At 36.3% G+C, this 20,527-nt stretch overlaps 1 protein-coding gene and 1 long non-coding RNA gene across 4 annotated transcripts in view; one reads left to right on the top strand and one right to left on the bottom strand.

Moving 5' to 3' along the window:
• The window catches only part of LOC115211782 (copper-transporting ATPase 1), a 173,728-nt gene that overhangs the window by 69,651 nt on the left and 83,550 nt on the right, over positions 1-20,527 (bottom strand). Inside the window, exon 2 of one of the 3 annotated variants that reach the window (XM_036503444.1) lies at positions 18,625-18,677. The exons of the other annotated variants lie outside the window; for them this stretch is intronic. The gene's annotated coding sequence lies outside the window, so the exon portion shown is untranslated. The remainder of the gene's footprint in view (positions 1-18,624; positions 18,678-20,527) is intronic. 3 annotated transcript variants of the gene reach the window in all.
• The window catches only part of LOC118763681, a 20,924-nt gene continuing 4,207 nt past the window's right edge, over positions 3,811-20,527 (top strand). The window contains exon 1 of the long non-coding RNA XR_004999445.1: positions 3,811-3,961. This is a non-coding gene — a long non-coding RNA (uncharacterized LOC118763681). The remainder of the gene's footprint in view (positions 3,962-20,527) is intronic.

Genomic DNA, 20,527 nt, shown 5'->3' with positions numbered 1-20,527 from the left:
GCAAAGTGTATCTAAGATTACATTACCTAGCATAAACTTCCATATTTAAAAATGATTTTAAGAAAAAAAATAGGTTGATATTTCTAGCACATTGAACAACCACATGGAGACATCCAGTCAACTGGGATAAAGAATTGGGTAAAGGAATGGCTAGTGATTTTTGTCCTTTTATCCAACTATTTATGCATTACATGTTTTGCAGGTTATAATCATTATATATATATATATATATATATATATATATATTATACACACACATACACACATACACACACAGAAGCTAGTACAAACAGTGCAAGTCAATTAAAGAATATCATCAGCTAATCTAGTCAAATCGATATAATCAAAGAAACATGAGTATGTGCAAACAAAGACTGTCATAATCAACGACAATGACCAGAGATTAAAAAGGTTAGTTAAAGGTTGATGTTAACACATAAAATGAGATTATTGCTATTGCTGTTAAAACTAATAGCAGCCTTCACGACATTACTACCACCTGTTCTAATACACTTCCTGCACGCTGACTTTGGGCTCTTAAGCCTGCCGTCATTATTCTAAGTGAGTTTCTTTTGCTAAACCTCCTTAAGATAGTTTTAATAAATTTCAAAGTTTATTGAAACCTATCAGCAATTGCAAAAAAATTGGCAGTTAGTAATGAAAAGTTAGGGATGTGTGTATGTGTAGGTAGGTAGGGTCAGACAGACAGACAGACAGCAGGACAAACAGACAGTTGGATGGGTGGATGCATGGACAGATAGATAGATATGATTTCACTTAGGCATAGTGATACTAATAAGCAGTTAGAACTCAATATATGTTGCCTTAGGGTAAAAGCACCAAGTGAGTACAGAGTATAATATCTTATAATAATTTTACTTGTCACTCCATTACTTAGCCTGTCCGTAATACTTCCACATGATTAGTTGAAAGGAGAGGGAGGGAATGTCGTAGTGAGTGAAATGTGCAATTTTTTTTAACTAAAGAGAAGAGGGAAGGGAGGGGAAGTGGTGGTGATATATGCTGATTGCCGAAAGCATTTAAATACATAGAGTTGATTATGTGCAAAGCTATACATAATACAGTTTGAGGGTGATAAACCCCACACAGATATAAATATATTTTAACCCTTTAGCACTCAGATTATTCTGTCAAATGTAATGCTTTTCTATTCACATTGTTTTAAGTTCATCATGCATTGTCTCATAGCTATGAGATTTCAATGACAAGACTGCATATTTTTAGAATGACATTGTAGGGAAGGTGTGAGAGACTGGATTTGGCTGGTTTGAACATTTAAAGTAGGTAGAATATTTGGGATGGATGTGGCTGGTTTAAATGCTAAAGGGTAAAACCAGAATAAATGCACACACCTGTATATATACATACCAAGAAATGAAAACAGACACCCACATATATACACGTGTCCTTACACCTGCATACATGTATAGTGACATACGTAGAGGTACAAAAATATGTTATATATATACATACATACTTTTATGGGACCAAATCACAACTTTCCCCTGTGAATGGGACACCAGTCCATTTCAGGACACATATGGGTACAAATATATAAATTAGACAGCTGGACATTCACACAACTAGATCAACTCAGATGTAACAGTATGGAGATACTGATAAACTTATAGACAAATGTAGATAAGCCACCAACTATATATATATATATATACATACATACATATATTTATCATCCCAAGAAAAGCTTTACTTTGTGTGTGTGTTTTGTGATGGCCTTTGTGCATATGAGATTGAGATAATTTAACATAAATTAAGGAAATAACAAAACTATATATATAGACTTGACTTAGTTTCTTAATTTCGGCTAAATTATCTTTATCTTATCTATACAAAAGTCATCATAAGACAAATAAAGGTCTTTTAGTGGGTAGTAAGGGATACAGCCATAAAAACCATGCTAAATCAGATTGGAACCTGGTGCAGCTCCTAAATTTACCAGTTTTCAATCAAACCATCTAACCCATGCCAGCATGGAAAATGGACGTTAAATGATGATGATGATGATTATATATATAGGTGGGACTTTCTTTTACATATATCCATTAGTGTATGTGTGTCCCCATACTTTTATATATGCCTGAGTTAATCAAATGGTATGTCCATATGTCCAAGTGTTTAATTTATACATGTGCAAATATGTGTATTTATGTATACTTGTATGTATATCTCTAAGCATGTATACATGTGTATTTATTATGTAGCTGTATGAATACATATGTATATGAACATCTGTATATCTATGTATGTGTGCATCTATACACAAATGTGTTTGTAGATACATATATAAATACATATCCCTGGACCTATATGTCTCTAAACGTGTGCAGGTTTGATGATACAAGTGTGCAGATATGTGGAGACTGTAGTTACTCCATACAGGTATATACATGTGCGTGTACATTTATTATGGTTTAGAAACATATATACATAGGCGCAGGGACTGCTGTGTAGTCAGAAGCTTTCTTCCCAACCACATGGTTCCATGTTCAGTCCCACTGCGTGGCTCCTTGAACAAGTGTCACCTACTATAGCCTTGGGCCAACCAAAGCCTTGTGAGTGGATTTGATAGATGGAAACTGAAAGAAGTCCTTCATGTGTGTGTGTGTATATATATATATATATATATATATATATATACACACATATATTTATGTGTTTGAGGCTTTGTGTCTGTGTTTGTCCCCACCACCATTGCTTGACAACCAACATCGGTGTGTTTATGTCCCTGAAACTTGGCAGTTCAACAAAATAAACTGATAGAATAAGTACTATGTTTAACAAAAACAAGTCCTGGGTTTGATTTGTTCAACTAAAGGCAGTGCTCCAGCATAGCCACAATCAAATGACTGAAACATGTAAAAAAAAAAACAGATCTTAGTCTGAGAGCAGGCTTTTTCACCCTCCTACTGTATTATATAGTTCAGCATGTAACCAACTGCATGTATTTTGATATTTCAGCAATAAACATACGTTTCATTTAAATGGCCCCAAAGAAGCCATAAGAAGTTGTACAACTATTCAGCACTGAGTGCCCTGCTTCTTGGAGCAGAAACTGTAAGCATTACATTACTCCAGTTCTTAAATATACCATCATCATTTTATATCAATTTTCCATGCTGTCATGGGTTGAACAGTTTGCCAAGTTTCAAATCAGTTCTTACTGGGAATTACTGCCAATCTAAATGAACTAGATAGTCACCATTTACTAATAAGTTTCATTTTTGGTTTGGTTTCCATAACTAGATGCCCTTCCTTTGACCCACTACTTTACAGAATGTACTGGGTGCATTTTATCATGGCACCAGCACTTAGGAAAGTGTCATAACTTGTCAAGACTAGAGGGCCCCTCTTAACTCTCTGTCGTCATTCATCTGCCAACCACTTAACTGTGTACAGCAAGTGCATTTTAGCATGGTAGCAATGCAAAATAGCAATGATCATCTTCATTATTTTGTGTGTGTGTGTGTGTGTGTGTGTGTGTGTGTGTGTGTGTGTGTGTGTGTGTGTTTGTGTTTGTGTGTGTGTGAGAGAGAGTGTGTGTGTGTTGTGATAACACATTGAAAAAGTGGAATTGAAACTACAAGATAACATTACAGTTGTACCCTTGAAAGTAATCTTAAATATTGTAAAAAAAAAAAAGCAGACAAAAATGTTGTAAATGAGTGAAAATCTAGTTCACAAAACAAAACACTAGCTTTTGAATATATTGTTAATTGAATTCATGACCATATCACTTCTAAGTAGATTAAATGTAAATTAATATTCCATCAAAGTATTATACAACAGAAGTTTTTAGTACTTGGAATGGCCACAAGCATAATGAGAAATCACGAAGGAACTGTGTATGAGGATATATTTATTGCCATTTCTAATTACCAGTTACTCTTCTTTCTTAAGTAGCAGTTTCGCTGTACTTTGTGTAAGTAAATTATATTCAGTTGTACTTTTGTTTCTAGGCTCTTTTTTTAAAACAATCTCTTGCATTCTAATTTGGAAAAACGTTTGGTTCAATTTACCAGTTTTAACACAACAATGGTAATAAATTCATTGTTAGAAGGAGCAAAGATCAACATTTGTACAAAATAATGAACTATAACTTCAGTAGTCAACTATCACAAACAGTATTTTAAGCACATATTACTCATAACGTTGATAAAAAAGAAAAAAATTATCACTAGGTTTCCAAAGAAAACATAATTTATATTTAGCAAACTCATTGACTATTAATGTCTTGAACAAGGAGATTTAGTCCTATACAAAATGAATGCAAAGTATTGATACAAATATTATAGCTGTCCTCTGTAGTGTTCACTAAGACAAGATATCAATAAATGTGATGGGAAATTAAGCCCAATCTATTTTGTCAACACCCTTTCTCTGTATATGATACATATGAGTGTTCTGGGAAGTTAAAATTACATCATAATAAAGTGAGTGCTGACATACGTAATAAAGTAAAAAAATAAATTAAATAAATGACAACTTGAAATCTTAATTTTTATCAAAAAATCAATTAAATATGGGATGCTATGGGCATGAGCCTGACCTTCAGCAGTACTATGACAACTACGGTGATGTTTCAGCCTTACTAAGCTTTATCAGTAAACACTCCCACATCAGTTGACAGCAGATGTTCAGTAGGATCTTATATAACTTGCTACAAATCCTTACAAGATCTCTGTCCTTACTAGTTGATGAATATAAAATATCTCATGTCATTTCAAAATATGATAATCCAGGTTAAATATGTCTAAGACCTAACTTTGATAATATAGTGCATGACATTATCATCAATGTATACGGGTGTCAACATTTTCTCTCCTCATATAAGCTTCAACTTGTGTATTAATGAATTCTATAATTTCTTACTAAAGAGACTATCAGCTTTTTAATCAATAAAGTTACACAAATTTTTCAAATATAGATCAAAGATGCTAGTATATAGTAACAGTTATTTGTATAGTTAATATATAACAATTATACTAGTTGGAAATTAGGTATTCTTTTCAACAGAATTAGTAAGTCATTGTCAATTTTATGATTTTATATATATATATATATATATATATATATATATTATATATATATATATATAGAGAGAGAGAGAGAGAGAGAGAGAGAGAGAGAGAGGTTATGAGAGGTAATGGTGTCAATAAGACCCAAAGGTGTCTGATAATGCTGAGTAAGTGTTATGGACAGACTATAGTTCAGCTCCAGGTTCTGTGATTATGTGAATAAGGAGTCCAACGTAGGTCATATATCAGCATGTGTATATATAAAAAAATTTTCAGAATGAGATAAAAATCCAAGGATGTGAAAGATTTTACAACATTTAAATGTTCTAAAATCTTTCACAGCCTTGGATTTTTTTCTCATTCTGAAAATTTATGGGTCCAACCCATGCTAGCATGGAAAACGGACGCTAAATGATGATGATGACTAGCAGTATCGCCCGGCATTGCTCGGGTTTGTAAGGGAAATAACTATATAAGCATTTTTAGAGATGTAAAGTATAATAGCCATCTCAATATGGCTAACCACAAAGTGGGGTGTTACTGTAGCTTTTTACGTTCTGAGATTTAATAATAAATTTTTAGAGAGTTACTTCCCTTATATATGCCAAAAATGCATTAAAAATGGAAAAAAATTGATGTAAATTTTTTTTTAAATCGTAGACTCATCGTAGACGTGCGCTAATACCCAGAAGGGCTCGATATGAATCACGACTATAAGATACCCGGTTTTGGTTAAACTGCACGGCAAAATGTGGGAGTAGTTAGGAATCTAAATCGTAGGAGACAGACACACAACTTCACTTTTATATATAAAGATATATACACACATACACACACAAGCGCACATATATACATTTGCAAAATATGTAATGTGTGTGTGTATATAATATGTATATATATATATTACATGAGAGAGTGTGAGTGAGTGAACATGTGTGTGCTATCATGTATGTGTATGTGGCACTCTCTGTCTCTCTTTCTCTCACATACATGTCCATTTCATATACACGTACATACATCTTTCACTTTCTCCTCTCTTTCACTTTATAACAAAAGCAAATAAATAAAAAACTGTTACAGAAATTAACAAACAAAATCAGCTGATCCGGATGACAGTTCTGAGAGTCAAAATAAAAGATTGCCCCAAGGGAATACCATTACAAAAATCTTTTCGAGCGCATTCAATGTAAAAAGCACCCACTACACTCTCAGAGTGGTTGGCATTAGGAAGGGCATCATGCTGTAGAAACACTGCCAGATCAGACTGGGGCCTGGTGCAGCCTCTTGGCTTCCCAAACCCCAGTCAAACTATCTAACCCATGCCAGCATGGAAAACGGACATTAAACGATGATAATGATATACATGCACAATATATACATCCACAAGTGTATATATATATATATATATATATATATATATATATGTATGTATGTATGTATATTACTACACACATATATACAAGAATATATCAGATGTATGTGTTTTGTGTGTGTACATACATATACAGAAGAAGAAATATCACAACAGCAGTGATCCAATTCCAGTTCACTGTCAGATAAACTAGAAATTAATGCAAGTCACTCGAAAATTTTATAGTTGACTTGTACAATGTGTATATAATAAGTTAATTGAAGACTTAACAGGAGGAAGACAGGTGTTTCACATATCTTGTTTATTACAACAATAAATATCTTAATAATCATGTTTCTTCTCAGAAAAAGTAGGTTACCTCTATTGTTCCTTGTAGCTAACACGAGTATCAAGCCACTGCCCCAGCTTAGGTCTTTGAATTTTTTTTTGACCAGATGATAGCACTTCTATGTAGGAGCTCAACCTGCAAGAAACAGCAGCCAAAACTCATACACTACCTTCTAAAAATGGGGGAAATGTATATAGCCCTAAATACACCTAAAAAGGGAGAGGGTCCAGTTACAGCTTGACTACAAGCCATTACTGCTGTCTCACCAACTTAATAGACCAATGAAATTTTCCTGAGCCAACAAGAGAGCCTCTATATGGTTATTCAATCAACTAGAAATAGCAGTCAAATCTACTGAAATCACATCCTGCCATCTGAAAAAAGAGGGGAAGACAACAATGTAGGCCTAGATCTTCCAGAAGGAACAGAATGGTCATGGTTGGAAGTACCTTTAATTTATGCCTCCTTGATGAAAGCTGATCTGGAATGAAACCTCAAGCACAACTGTATTTTGTACCTTTTGCACTTCATTTGGAAAAGAATAATGTATATTTCAAAGTCAGGCTTGGAATTTTCTTCAAAACAACAATTCTGATTTCACATTAAGTAACAGTTCTCCATGAGTTAGATGTGAAAGTCGAGTAGTGTAAGATGCCGATTTGCTCACAGCAAGGATGGGGAGGGAGGGAAGAAAGAGAAAGAAAGAACCAATCAATTAACAACCACAACACCAAAGAATATATTTACCTTGTGGTTGGCTAATTGAGAAGAAACTGCTTTTATAAGATGATGTAGAAGGCCTAGCATGTGATAAAAAAAAAAGGAAGAAGTAAAAAGAAATAAGTAAACTGCAATAGTTAGTACTTTTGTAGAATATAATACGGCACCTTGTGAGTGGATGTGAGTGTCAGATACGTGTTTTAAAAAACAAAAACTAAATAATTCTCTACGAATAAATAAGTTATAGTAAATTAAGACAGCCTCACTCACCCAGGTCTGACATTGGAGAATTTGTTGTTCTGGCTTAAGAGACAGAACCAAGGACAAATATTACTAAGTAAGTAAACACATTTTAGTAACAATCAGCAGGCTAGTTTTATTAATATAACCTAACACACATTATTCATTGGCAAAAACAGCAAGGTGCTGGAGTAACAAGGAAGACAAAATGCTTTGCTCCACATGTTATAAATCACATAGCATTCAAATTCCTTCAAATTCCAAATGCAGTTATTTTTAAGTACTCACTTTTATCATCATCATCATCATCATCATTTAGTGTCCTTTTACTATGCAAGCATGGGTTAGACAGTTTGACTGGAACAGGCAAGCCAGAGAGCTGCACCAGGCTACAGTCTGTTTTGGGTTGGTTTCTAAAGCTAACCACTGTACAGAATGTACCGGGTGCCTTTAACATGTCAGTGACATGGGTGTCTTTTACATGTCACTGGCATGGGTACCATTTTCATGTCATGGACACCTCTCACGTGTTACTTGCACTGGCCATAACTACTAGTTCACTAAGCTAGACATATCTTCTCAAGCACAGTAAATGGCCAAGAGTTTTGGCATTTTCCTACAAATCTGTCAACAAGCAAATTTTATAAATAACACACATTTTCTCAATTCCATCTCTCATTTGAAAGATAAACATATAATTTAGTAATTATACATTCTACACTGCATTTTTTTGAAGTTTTAAACACAGCTGACAGACACCCCCCCCCTACTGTGTTAAAAAAAGGGGTACATTGCCAAACAGTAGTCCTATATATATATATACACAAAAGATGTGACAGTTGCTACTGGAATACTTTTGATCATAATCCTGTTAAAAAGAGGGATGGCCTGAAAGCTGAACAACAACAATTTCTAACAGAAGCACAAAGCCTTATGTTTGGGGGCAGAGTATAGTAAATTATACTGATCCCCTGGTATTTGACTAGTGCTTTATTTCAGTGACAAACCTATTCCCACTCTGAAAGATGATAGAAGCCAAAGTTGACCTCAGCAAAAGTTGAACACAGAATATAAAAAGCCAGAAGAAAAACCTCAAAGAATTGTAAATAGAGAATGTGAAAAATTTAAACTCAATGAATTAAGTTACACAAAATGGCTGGAAATATGTAACTGTAGGAAACCAACCACCATAGTAACGATGGAATTTCTGGACGAACTTTTTGCACAATATGGTGTCTCAGACACTATAGTGTCTGATAACAGAACACAGTTCATGTCAAAGGAATTTAAAACCTTTTGTAAAATGCATGCAATGGAGCATATTACTACTCCGCCATACCATCCGAGATCGAATGGACTAGCAGAACGTTTTGTAGACATGTAGCTTGGTGTGTCAATCAATAAATGCATTTGCAGTATTTAATTATATCTCCTTATGTTGTGAACTCAATCTCTACCAAAGTCAGTTTTGCCTAACATTCTTCAAGGATTGTAAAATTAAATACTGATAATGCATGAGAGTTGACTAAATCATATTCACCCTCACTGCCCAAACATCTATAACTATCAACCAATGTTAGAAATTGGATTGGTAAGTTGCTAAGAGTATCAAACAAAATGCCTTGTGGTAATTGCTGTGGCTCTTTCCATTCTAAGAACAACTTTGCTTTCTTTTCACTCCTCTGGGGTCCTCAAAATTAAGTATCAATCAAGTAATGGAATCAATGTATTTGTCCTCAAAACCACAGGCCTTGCATTTGAATATTATTATTATTATTATTATTATTATTATTACAGCAGCAAGCTAACATGTCAGGCAAAATGCTTAGTAGCATTTCGTCCATCTTTACATTCCAAGTTCAAATTCTGTCAAGGTATAGTTTCTGCTATAGTTTCAACATTGCCTTTCATTCTTTTGGGGTCAATAAGATAAACACAATTCAAGTATTGGGGTCAATGTAATGAACTAGCCCACCTACCCAAAATTTCAGGCCTGCTACTACTGCTGTTGTTGTTGCTGCTGTTGTTGTTGTTGAAAAGGTGCTGAGTAGTTAAGTGTTCAACTAAATAGCTCAGAAACTTTTGCTTTACTCCTCTACATTCTATTCTCAAATGCTGTTGTGAACCTACGACAACATTCCTCCAGAGTCAGCTCAGTGAACTGTAACTACTAATCAATAACTGTGTGACTTTGCATGAACAGGAGAAATTATTACTAAAGCTCTGGTGATACAGGTTGATTAATCATTAGTGCTTTGCTATGCTCAAGCCTATATAAAAATATATTCTTCAAAGTATGCAACAACATAAAAAGTTGCTGCATATCTATTAGAAACAGCAATTTCTAATATAGGTACTGCTCTTAAATTACATTCAAATGTCTTCTTTTTCTTGAAAAAAGAACACATTAAATAATGTATCCTGGAAAAAAGATAGGCTGGTCACAGGCCTATTTTTATCCTAGCCAAGCTATCCTCTTACATGTATGATGTCTTCACATGAGGTTTTGAGGTTTAGAGGATGGGGAGTGTGAGGACAGCTTAGGTTTAATGTGAACTGTTAGATGTTAACACAAGAAATGAATACATGGTTAGGAAAGGAGAAACTAGAGAGCGAGTATGTGAGAAAAAACAAATTATAATTCTGGAGAATTGAAAAAGACAGGCTACTAGAGAAGGTGGATCCAGAAATTGTGTTGAGTTGAAGCTGAGAAAATAAAGAAATATAAAATATTTAAAAAATTCTGAGAAAGACTGATAAATAATTTTATGATGATAAAGAAAAAGGGTAAGGTAAATATAATTTTGACTTATTTTGCTGTCTGGAGAATTCAGATACAAACATTTGAAGAAATTTAATACATTAGAAAAAAATGTAAGTTAAAGGGAGTTAACTCTAAAATGTTAGTGCTTGTAGTGAATCAAAGACATCAGCATGCCAAGGAGAGAGCCTCTAGGTGGACGGTGCTTGGTCCACTAGAAATAGCAGTCGATAACTTATTTACCATGTAAATAAATTATATACAAATTAGTTAACGTCCTTAAGAAGATGGAATGGTCAGGGATGAAAAGCTTTCAATCATAAGTTTGCTCAACTGTGATAAATTTGAGGCTACACAACAAGCATTAAAACTAAAAAAGTTACCTCAACTGAACAAAAGAAACTCATAGAAACTCTAGCTGGTCTCCTGACATGTCAGAAATAACAGCAAAATCTTCCACAATTACACGAGATTGTCTTGGAAAGAAGAGAAGACATTAAATCATGTAGAACCAAATATGTAATTATCCCAAAGGATGAACTGCCATGTGCGAAACTCATTTGATCACGTCTGCTCACTGCTGGTTGCATGATGGGCTGAAGAACAGCAACATCAGCACAAGTTCCACGCTATCCCCCCATCATCACATGTTAAACGGGACAGAAGATATTTCAAAGAAAGATCTGATAAGTCTCTAAACAAGTATGTTGTCTAGGAGAGAAGACAGATGGGTAGACACACACACAAACACATGTATACACATACATATATACAGACACATATATATACACACACACACATATATATAGAGGGAGAGAGAGAGAAAGAGAGACATAGACATACACACATGTACATACATGTGATGGTCTCAGTTTCACACACACATGAAAAGAAATTTGAAAATAAATATAAGACAAAAAAATAGATAATAATAAACTGTCCAAAGAGTAACATAAGATGGTTATTGCAACAGTAGTGGCAATAGTGGTGAAGGGGCAGTGATAATGTGAGTGGCGGTGGATGTGGCAGTGAGAGTAAGCAGTGATATTGTTATAGTAGCATGAGTGTTGTGGTTCCAGGAGAGGGTAGTACTAGTGGTGGAGGTGTGTGTTGGGGTGGTGTTACTGTTGTGGTGGTGATGGTGGTCATATGTTGCTTTGCACCACTTCGTCATTATGCATGATTATGAGCCAAATATCTCAAACACAAGGCAACATGCCTACGTTGTGTGTATATGTATATATATATATATATATATATATACACACATATATATGTATGTATGTATACAGACACATAAACATGCATATATGTGCACAAGGAGGTGCGGAAAAGTCCCTATCACATAGAAAAATATTTGAGAATGTCCTCATAAAACAAGACATTACCAATATTGAATAGAAAATATACATAGTAGATAAGAGAACTTCAATACTACTGTTAATACTTGCATAATATGCATATATGGGTGCAGCCGTGTAATTAGGTAGGTAAGTGGGTAGGTGGACGTGTATGAGGTAGTATTGGCAGATATGTAAAGGGTAGGGTTAGAATGACAGCAGAATGCAGGTAAGCCCATACAAATAAATATATGTAAAAAATATTTACAATTCCTTAGATGACATAAAAAGATACCTTGATGAATTCTTTGCCATGAAACCACCTCAATTCTGGGAAGAGGGTATTTTCAAGTTAAAGGAAAGATGGAGATGCATAGTGCAACAAAATGGTTCATATTTGGTTGATTAAAAATGTAATGGCAAATATTTATTGACCTTTTTCTTTCTTTTAAAAATCGGCACGAACTTTCCAGACAACCCAATATAAGCAGTAGGACACACATATGTAAAGAGACACACTAACACTAATATAAGTACACGAGACTTAAGAACTTAAATATGCATGCACAAACACATACCTTAAAGAACAGGCACAAACAAACATACAAGAATGAACATACACACACACCTCACAGCAATTAAGTGCATGCACAAATAAACATACATATACCTCAAATATATAGAGTTGTGTACATTTATATTTAACATGTTGGTGTACACTCAAGCATGGAAAGACCTTCACAGTAGTGACTGTCATCAAAGAGAAATTCTCCTTATAGCCAGTGTGTGTGTGTGAAAATAAAGAATGAGACCATAAATGTCATTGACATTTACAACACATGTTCCTATATATTCATGCTTCATCAGCTACAGACACTGGATTCATTATTCACAGCCCATGTTGTAAACAACAAACAATAAATTTGCTGGCATGTACAAGGTTTTTAATCTATCATATACAGACAACAGGTAAAGCACAAAGGACAAAATACAAAAAGTTAACACTAATCTTTCATCAGCTGCTGACTCAAGGTCAAGGCAATTTTGGTACATCAATCAACAGAACTGCACACTCACTTCAGTGCACCCTAGTTTAAGTTCAAGATAGGATGACAACAGGTCTACAAAATTCATGCAAAATTAGCTCATAAGGCTAAGCTGAACACAATACAGGGCAAAATTATAAAGTATATTAAACAGTGATATATTAGGCACTGACATGGCTGCATGCAAAGAAGCTTGTTTCCCAACCACATGGTCCTGAGTTCAGTCTCACAGCATGGCAACCTGGGCAAGTGTCTTCTACTATAGCCTCAGGCCTACCAAAGTCTTGTGAGTGGATTTGGTAGACGGACACTGAAAAAAGCTTGTTGTGTGTGTGTGTGTGTGTATATATATTATATATATATATATATATATATGTGTGTGTGTGTGCATGTCTTTGTGCCTATGTTTGTCCCCTACACCATCACTTGATGACCAATGTTGGTGTTTAGGTCCCTGTAATTTAGCAGTTCCGCAAGAGACTGATAGAATAAGTACCAGGCTTACAAAGAATAAGTCCTGGGGTCAATTTCTTCAACAAAAAAGGCAGTGTTCGAGTATGGCTGCAGTCAACTGAAACAAGTAAAAGAATGAAGTGAAGCTTTTGAAAAAGAGAAAAAAAGTAAGAGTAGCAATGAAGCAGAGATGACTGTACAAAGTGTAATGCTAAATAGAAATGAGTGGGTAGGTGGTTGGACTTCAGCCCTTGAACAAATAAAGAGCCAGGCTGGAGAACAAAGTGCTCTGTAGCAGGTCAGAGTTCGAAAAAAAAGTTAGGCAGTAGAATTGACTCTTAAGAAGATAAAGCGGATCTTTTCGGTTTGACCGGCAGTTTTTAAAAATAATTTCCAAGTAACTAAACACTTTTAAACTTCGTATACTGGTAGAATGTGTTTATAAAACATCTTTTTCTCTTGGCTTTATTGAGAAAATTCTATAGTTTGTAAGATATTTGTTGTTTTTTTTCTTCAATTTCTGCAATTTCAACCAATCAATGACGTCTATTGAGGTGAAAATATTCTGTGCCATATGAATATGTCCCTTGTTTAAGAAACAGATTGGGTTTATTTACATTTCTGAAGAAAAAAAGATACCCTTCCCCCCCACCCCTAACCCTAACCCTAAAACAGATTGAAATGCAATAGATTGATACTAGTGTCATAATTATGGGTGACAATTTCATATGACACTGCTAGAAAAAAAACTGCCGGTCAAACCGAAAAGATCCGATAAAGCTATTGTGGGAAGGTTAGAATCAAACAGACAAGAGGAGAGAGAGAACAAACTAAAGAGAGAAGTAAAACTGAGAAAAAAATGAAAGAGAGAAGACAAAAAGATTGAAGAGTGGACAGAGTTCAAGCACCACTGAGACCAACTTTGCCCTTCATCCCTCTCAAGCGGGTAAAATAAAATACCAGTCAAGTACTGTGGTTGATAGTATCAAAATAAAGAGTTGTTTAAGGATGATGAACAAAACACTCATTTTTCCAGGAATGAATTATTCAAACCACAAAGAATCCCACTCAACACATGCTTATGTGATCAGAGATGCCCATATCATCAGACACTAGGGGAAATGCTCAAATGGTTAAGGTCAAGCAACTGACAAGAAAATCTGTGGCATAGAGCAGAATATTTGCTGTAGACCATCTTTTACACCGAGATAAAAACATGTGCATGTTAACACTTCCAATCAGTTAAGATCAGAAACCATGAGAACCACTGCCTGGTAATGGCATCAGGGCATATATTATTGAGCTGGCAGAACTGTTAGTATGCCAGGTGAAATTAATTCTGCTAAAGTCGACTTTGCCTTTCATCCTTTTGCGGGTTGATAAAATAGGTACCAGTTGAACACTGGGATCAATGTAATTGACTTACCCCTCCCCTGAAATTGCTGGCCTTGTGCCAAAATTTGAAACCATTATTATTATTATTATCATTATTGAGTGAGAGAGCAGTGCATGACATCAAAGTGACACTGGGGTAAAATATACGAAGCCATCATGACTACCCATCTGATAAGGGTACACCAAGCACAGGAATAACAACCATATGTGCACGACACGGTGATCTCATATCAAGATAAACCGTGCATGACCTTGCAGGTGGAGCCCAGTTAGAATTTTTTTCTGGTTGAGTAGCCCATCCCACTCAAAAGGTCCCTGAATAAGGATTGTTTAAGGATGTTGAACGAAACACCCATGTTTCCAAAGGTGAATTATCCAAACCTCAAAGAATTCCTTTCAACACATGGCTATGATGCTCCCCAACTACTTCTGCTCGTGGTCAGAGATGCACATATCGTCAGCCACTAAGGGACATGGTCAACTGGTTATGGTCAAACAACTGACAAGCAAATCTGTGGTATTGAGCAGAATATTTGCTGTAGCCCATCTTTTATACCAAGAGAAAACAATGTACATGATAACACTTCCAATCAGTTATGATCAGAAGCCATGAGAGCCACTGCCTGGTACTGCATCAGGGTATATATTATTATCATCATTATTATTATTTGCACTGTCATACCACAGAAGACAACTCCAAGTTAACATGTTCCATGATCTTGGCAGTACCTATTTACTCAGAATTAGCAATAAATCCTGTTGATGCTGACCTCCCTAAAATAGCCCCTGGTTCTACGATACAAACTTCCTATTTTAAAAATTATCTCAATTAAAACCTTCCAATAAAATTCCATTTTAATTTATGCTCCAAACACCAGCTTAATAATGACAAAGTTATTTTACTAAATTCTTTATTACTTTCAAAATTAAAATAGATTATTTCAATAGAAATATCACAACAAAAGGGTCAATTCTGTATGCCTCAGTCCACTGAAAGGGTTCAGAAATGTCACATGATACTACAAGAAGTAGATCGCTACAAGGATATGAAGGAAATATTGTGAGAAGTGTCAACAGGTGAACAAATAGCAGTTAATTAGTTAAAACACTTGACGAACTGCTACCAATTCATCTGTTAACTAGTAAGAGCACTTCATGTTTTTATAAAGCAGATTCATCATCATCGTTTAACGTCCGCTTTCCATGCTGGCATGCATTGGACAGTTTGACTGAGGACTGGCGAGCCAGATGGCTGCACCAGGCTCCAATCTGATCTGGTGGAGTTTCTACAGCTGGATGCCCTTCCTAACACCAACCACTCTGAAAGTGTAGGGGGTGCTTTTATGTGCCACCGGCATGAGGGCCAGTCAGGCGGTACTGGCAACAGCCACACTCAAATGGTGGCTTTAGTGCCACCTGCACAAGAGCCAATGCAGCGGCACTGGAGATGACCTCACTCAAATGTTGTTTTTCACGTACCAGGAAGGTGACGTTGGTAACAAACATGCTTGAATGGTGCGTTTTACATGTCACCAGCATGGGAGCCAGTCAGCAGACCTGGCAATGATCACACTCGGATGGTGCTCTTAGCACTCCACTGGCACAGATGCCAGTCATGTGGTGCTGTCATCAAATTTGATTTTGATTTCGATTTCACTTACCTCAACAGGTCTTTACAAGTAGAGTTTAGTGTCCAATGAAGGAAAGGTATGCATAAGTGGGCTAGTTACACCACTGGCATAGGCCACGGGTTATGATCTCACTTGGCTTGCCGGGTCTTCTCAAGTACAGCATATTTCCAAAGGTCTCAGTCACTAGTCATTGCTTCGGTAAGGCCTAATGTTCGAAGGTCGTGCTTCACCACCTCATCCCAGGTCTTCCTGGGTCTACCTCTTCCACAGGTTCCCTCAACCGCTAGGGTGTGACACTTCTTCACACAGCTATCCTCATTCATTCTCACCACATGATCATACCAGTGCAGTCGTCTCTCTTGCACACCACATCTGATGCTTCTTAGATCAAACTTTCCTCTCAAGGTACTTACACTTTGTTGCATATGCACACTGACATTACACATCCATCGGATCATACTGGCTACATTCCTTGCGAGCTTATGCATGTCCCCAACAGTCATGGTCCATGTTTCACTGCCATGTAGCATGGCTGTTCATACACATGTGTCATACAGCCTACCTTTTACTCTGAGCGAGAGGCCCTTTGTCACCAGCAGGGGTAAGAGCTCTCTGAACTTTGCCCAGGCTATTCTTATTCTAGCAGCTACACTTTCAGAGTACCCACCCAACAACTGACTTGGTCAACTAGGTAACGGAAGCTATCAACTACTTCTAGTTTTTCTCCCTGGAATGCGGCAGAAGTTGTTCTCTGCACATTTTCAGTGCTTATTGCGCCCGAGCATCTGTCACATACAAAAACTATCTTCCTAGTTAGCCTTCCTTTGATATTGCTGCACCTCTTATGTGTCCATAGCTTACACTGGGTACATCTTATAGAGTTTCTACCTACGCCTTTTCTACAGATCGAACAAGGCCATCTACCTGAAGGGACTTGTGGTTTGTCTGCCTTCCTACTTATTAGAGGAGCTCCCAGGAGCATTCTGTCTTTAATTCCTCTGTTATTGCCTGGAGGACTATGACAAAGGACTTTAGTTTTAGCCAAATTGACTCTAAGGCCCTTCTGTTTTAATCCTTGCTTCCACACCTGAAACTTCTCTAGTTCTGATAGTGACTCAGCAATTAGAGCAAGGTCATCAGCATAGAGGAGCTCCCAGGGGCATTCTGTCTTGAATTCCTCTGTTATTGCCTGGAGTGAGGTAAATAAATCAATAGGAGATAGCAAGATTTCCTTTTCATGATTAAGGACTATATTAACAATGAAGAGGTTCTGCTCCAGACCGTACTACCCAGCATTGAAGCTACCTTGGTCACAACACTTCCTCTGCTGGTCGGGACACATCATACAATGCCTCAAATGTGCCTCCTCTGTCAACTCTTCTTTGCAGAGTTGGCCTCAAGCACCAGACCACATGGAACCCCCAAATTCCGTTTCTGAGACTAGCTCAAGGCCACTTTCTTCCACTGCTCTCTTGACTCAAATACCTGGGAGACAATTGCCAAGGACCACCCAAAGTGGCAGCATGTCACTGCCAAGAGAACGGACCAGATGGAAAACAACATACGTCAAAAGACAGAAATCAGACAACCCACTCCTGTGATAGATGCTTCCAGGTCTTCTAAACTGCCCTTGGCCTGAACAGCCACCTCAAGCACTCTTCGCACCCATCAGGATGAAAAGGCCCAATCACTCTATACAGATTAACTACTCGGAATATGAGTTAATGCCACCAGTAATGACAGCCAGAAAATACTGGTACTACATAGCTGGTATTTGGGTATAAAAATCTCAAACTCACATAATAGAACTAATTACATATCAGACATGCATATGTATATGTGCACAAGCTGTGTGGTAAGTTTGCTTTCCAACTACATGGTTCCAAGTTCAATCCCACTGCATAGCACTTCGAGCAAATGTCTTCTACTATAGCCCCAGGCCTTGTGAATGGATTTGGTAGGCAGAAACTGAAAGCAGCCCATTGTATATACAGTATATATATATTTATCTATGTGAGGGGTTTTTTGTGTTGATTCCTCCATGACCAAAACCACACTTGACAACCAGTGTTGGTTTGTTTACATCCTAACTTAGGAGTTTGACATAAGAGACTGATAGAATAAGTACCAGGATTAACAAAAAAAAGTACTGATAGGGGAGGAAATGATTCATTTAACTAAAACTCTTTGAGGAGATGCCCTAGTATGGCAGTAGTCCAATGACTGAAAGCAGTAAAAGATAAAAAACATGCAGAAATGAGCCAAGGAGAAAGATTTTTACCTGGTACTCGACTTGCAAGAAATAACAGCCAAATCTCCCTCAAAATACACACTCTGCCATATTAAAATAGGAAGAACAAATCAGATAATACAGTGTTAGATATAGAAAAAAGATAGGGTGGTTGGAACACTTCCATTCATAATTCTGCTCAGCCAACATAATTAGCAACTAGACAACATACATTTAAACACATTGTTGACGTCTTCCATAAATAAAGACTTTAATGTCGTAGTCCAACTGATAAGCAAATTTGCATTCAGTTCTTATTTTTCTTTACATTTCTTAACACTCTGTCAGTTACAATGACAAGTGATCTAGTTGATCCAATCAACGGAACAGCCTGCTAGAAGTATTAATGTACAAGTAGCTTGCACTCCACAGACACACACTCACACAAACACTCAACAGAATAACACAAATATATAGAAACTGTTGACATATTAGACCAACTTACATGTTCAAATAAACAGGAAATGTCTCCTTAATTTCAGAGACAAAATGGTAAAGAAGCAAGCACATACATTTAGAAATTATTTACATTTACAACAAGTGTACAATTTCAAAGTGACAAATGCAAGTTGTTACAGTACACAGGTGCAATCATTAATAAACTGCTTGGCGAAGTAAAAGGCTTAGCTTGAGTAAATAGCTCTTCAGGTGTAAATAATTATTGGAAAGTAACCTACATTACTAGATTCAAGGGGGTTTATATGAGTAAATTATTGTTTGTGGTTTTGAAGATGGCAGGATGTGATTTGAAGGAGATTTGACAGTTATTCTTAGAATAATCAAATTATGATTTAGAGACATCCTTGCTGAGGTACATGACATGCTATAGGAGATATGGTGTAGCAACGAGAGAGTGTAATCCATTATATTGTTTTTGTTGGTTAGTACCAAGTCAGTCCTGATCAAGCAGATATCTGTCAAAATGTCCTTTTTTTTTCTTTTAATATTTAGTTAGACATGTTGCATCTAAAACTACATTATGTGAAAGTGACTATTGTTGCATGAACACCATTACTTCCCATCAGTTCTCACAGTATAAGACTGCAAAGGCAGTAACATCCTACAATGCCTACTTAAAGGACCTGGCATCACTAAGACAATGGTATAAAGAACAACCGTAACACTCACAGACATTATCAAGAAAAATTATGCAGGACTCACAATGAAAACCAAGATCAGATACATTTAATTATCAATATACAGTTATCTTTGAAAAAGCCATGCTCACATGCATGCATATGTGTGTGAGTGTGTGTTTATGCAAGCACATGTGCATAGTTGCATGTATAGCACGGTGATTAAGTAGATTGTTTCACAATCATAACATTCCACATTTGAACCCAATATAGAAAGTGTCTTCTTAGTCAAGACCACTGAGTGAAATTGAGTCTACAACAAAGAAGTTCATTGGAAGTGCTATACTCATAAGTCAAAGACCCAACCTTGTCACATTTTATCGTGAATATTCTACTTAAGAACCATGTTAACAGTACATGTATCTGGGAAATAATCTTCCACATAAATGGTACATAATATTCCAAAATACACATGATGGAACACAGTTTGATTAGCAGGTCAGTAACCAAAAAACTGGGCACACATACATTGTCCTTGATGATTGAGTCTATTATATTATATATATATATATCTCTTCCTTCCACATGACCAGTATCTGGCCAGCCATGATTTTTCTTTCTTGGCCTGACTGCTGACTACCAACACCTTGTGTCCATCTCCCATGTTCCTGCTTTTAGGTTTTCACTTCATACACGCCAGTTCAATTTGATTCGTTCTCAGTCAAAAGACACCTGTTGTTGTTTCTTGTTGTTTGTATTCATAACTGTGTACCATGTTCTCCGTTTTTTTTTTGTTTGTTTTTTGTCTTTGTTGCTGC

Source organism: Octopus sinensis, linkage group LG5, assembly GCF_006345805.1.
Source record: "Octopus sinensis linkage group LG5, ASM634580v1, whole genome shotgun sequence".
NCBI lineage: Eukaryota > Metazoa > Mollusca > Cephalopoda > Octopoda > Octopodidae > Octopus > Octopus sinensis.
This window is presented reverse-complemented; position numbering and strand designations above follow the sequence as displayed.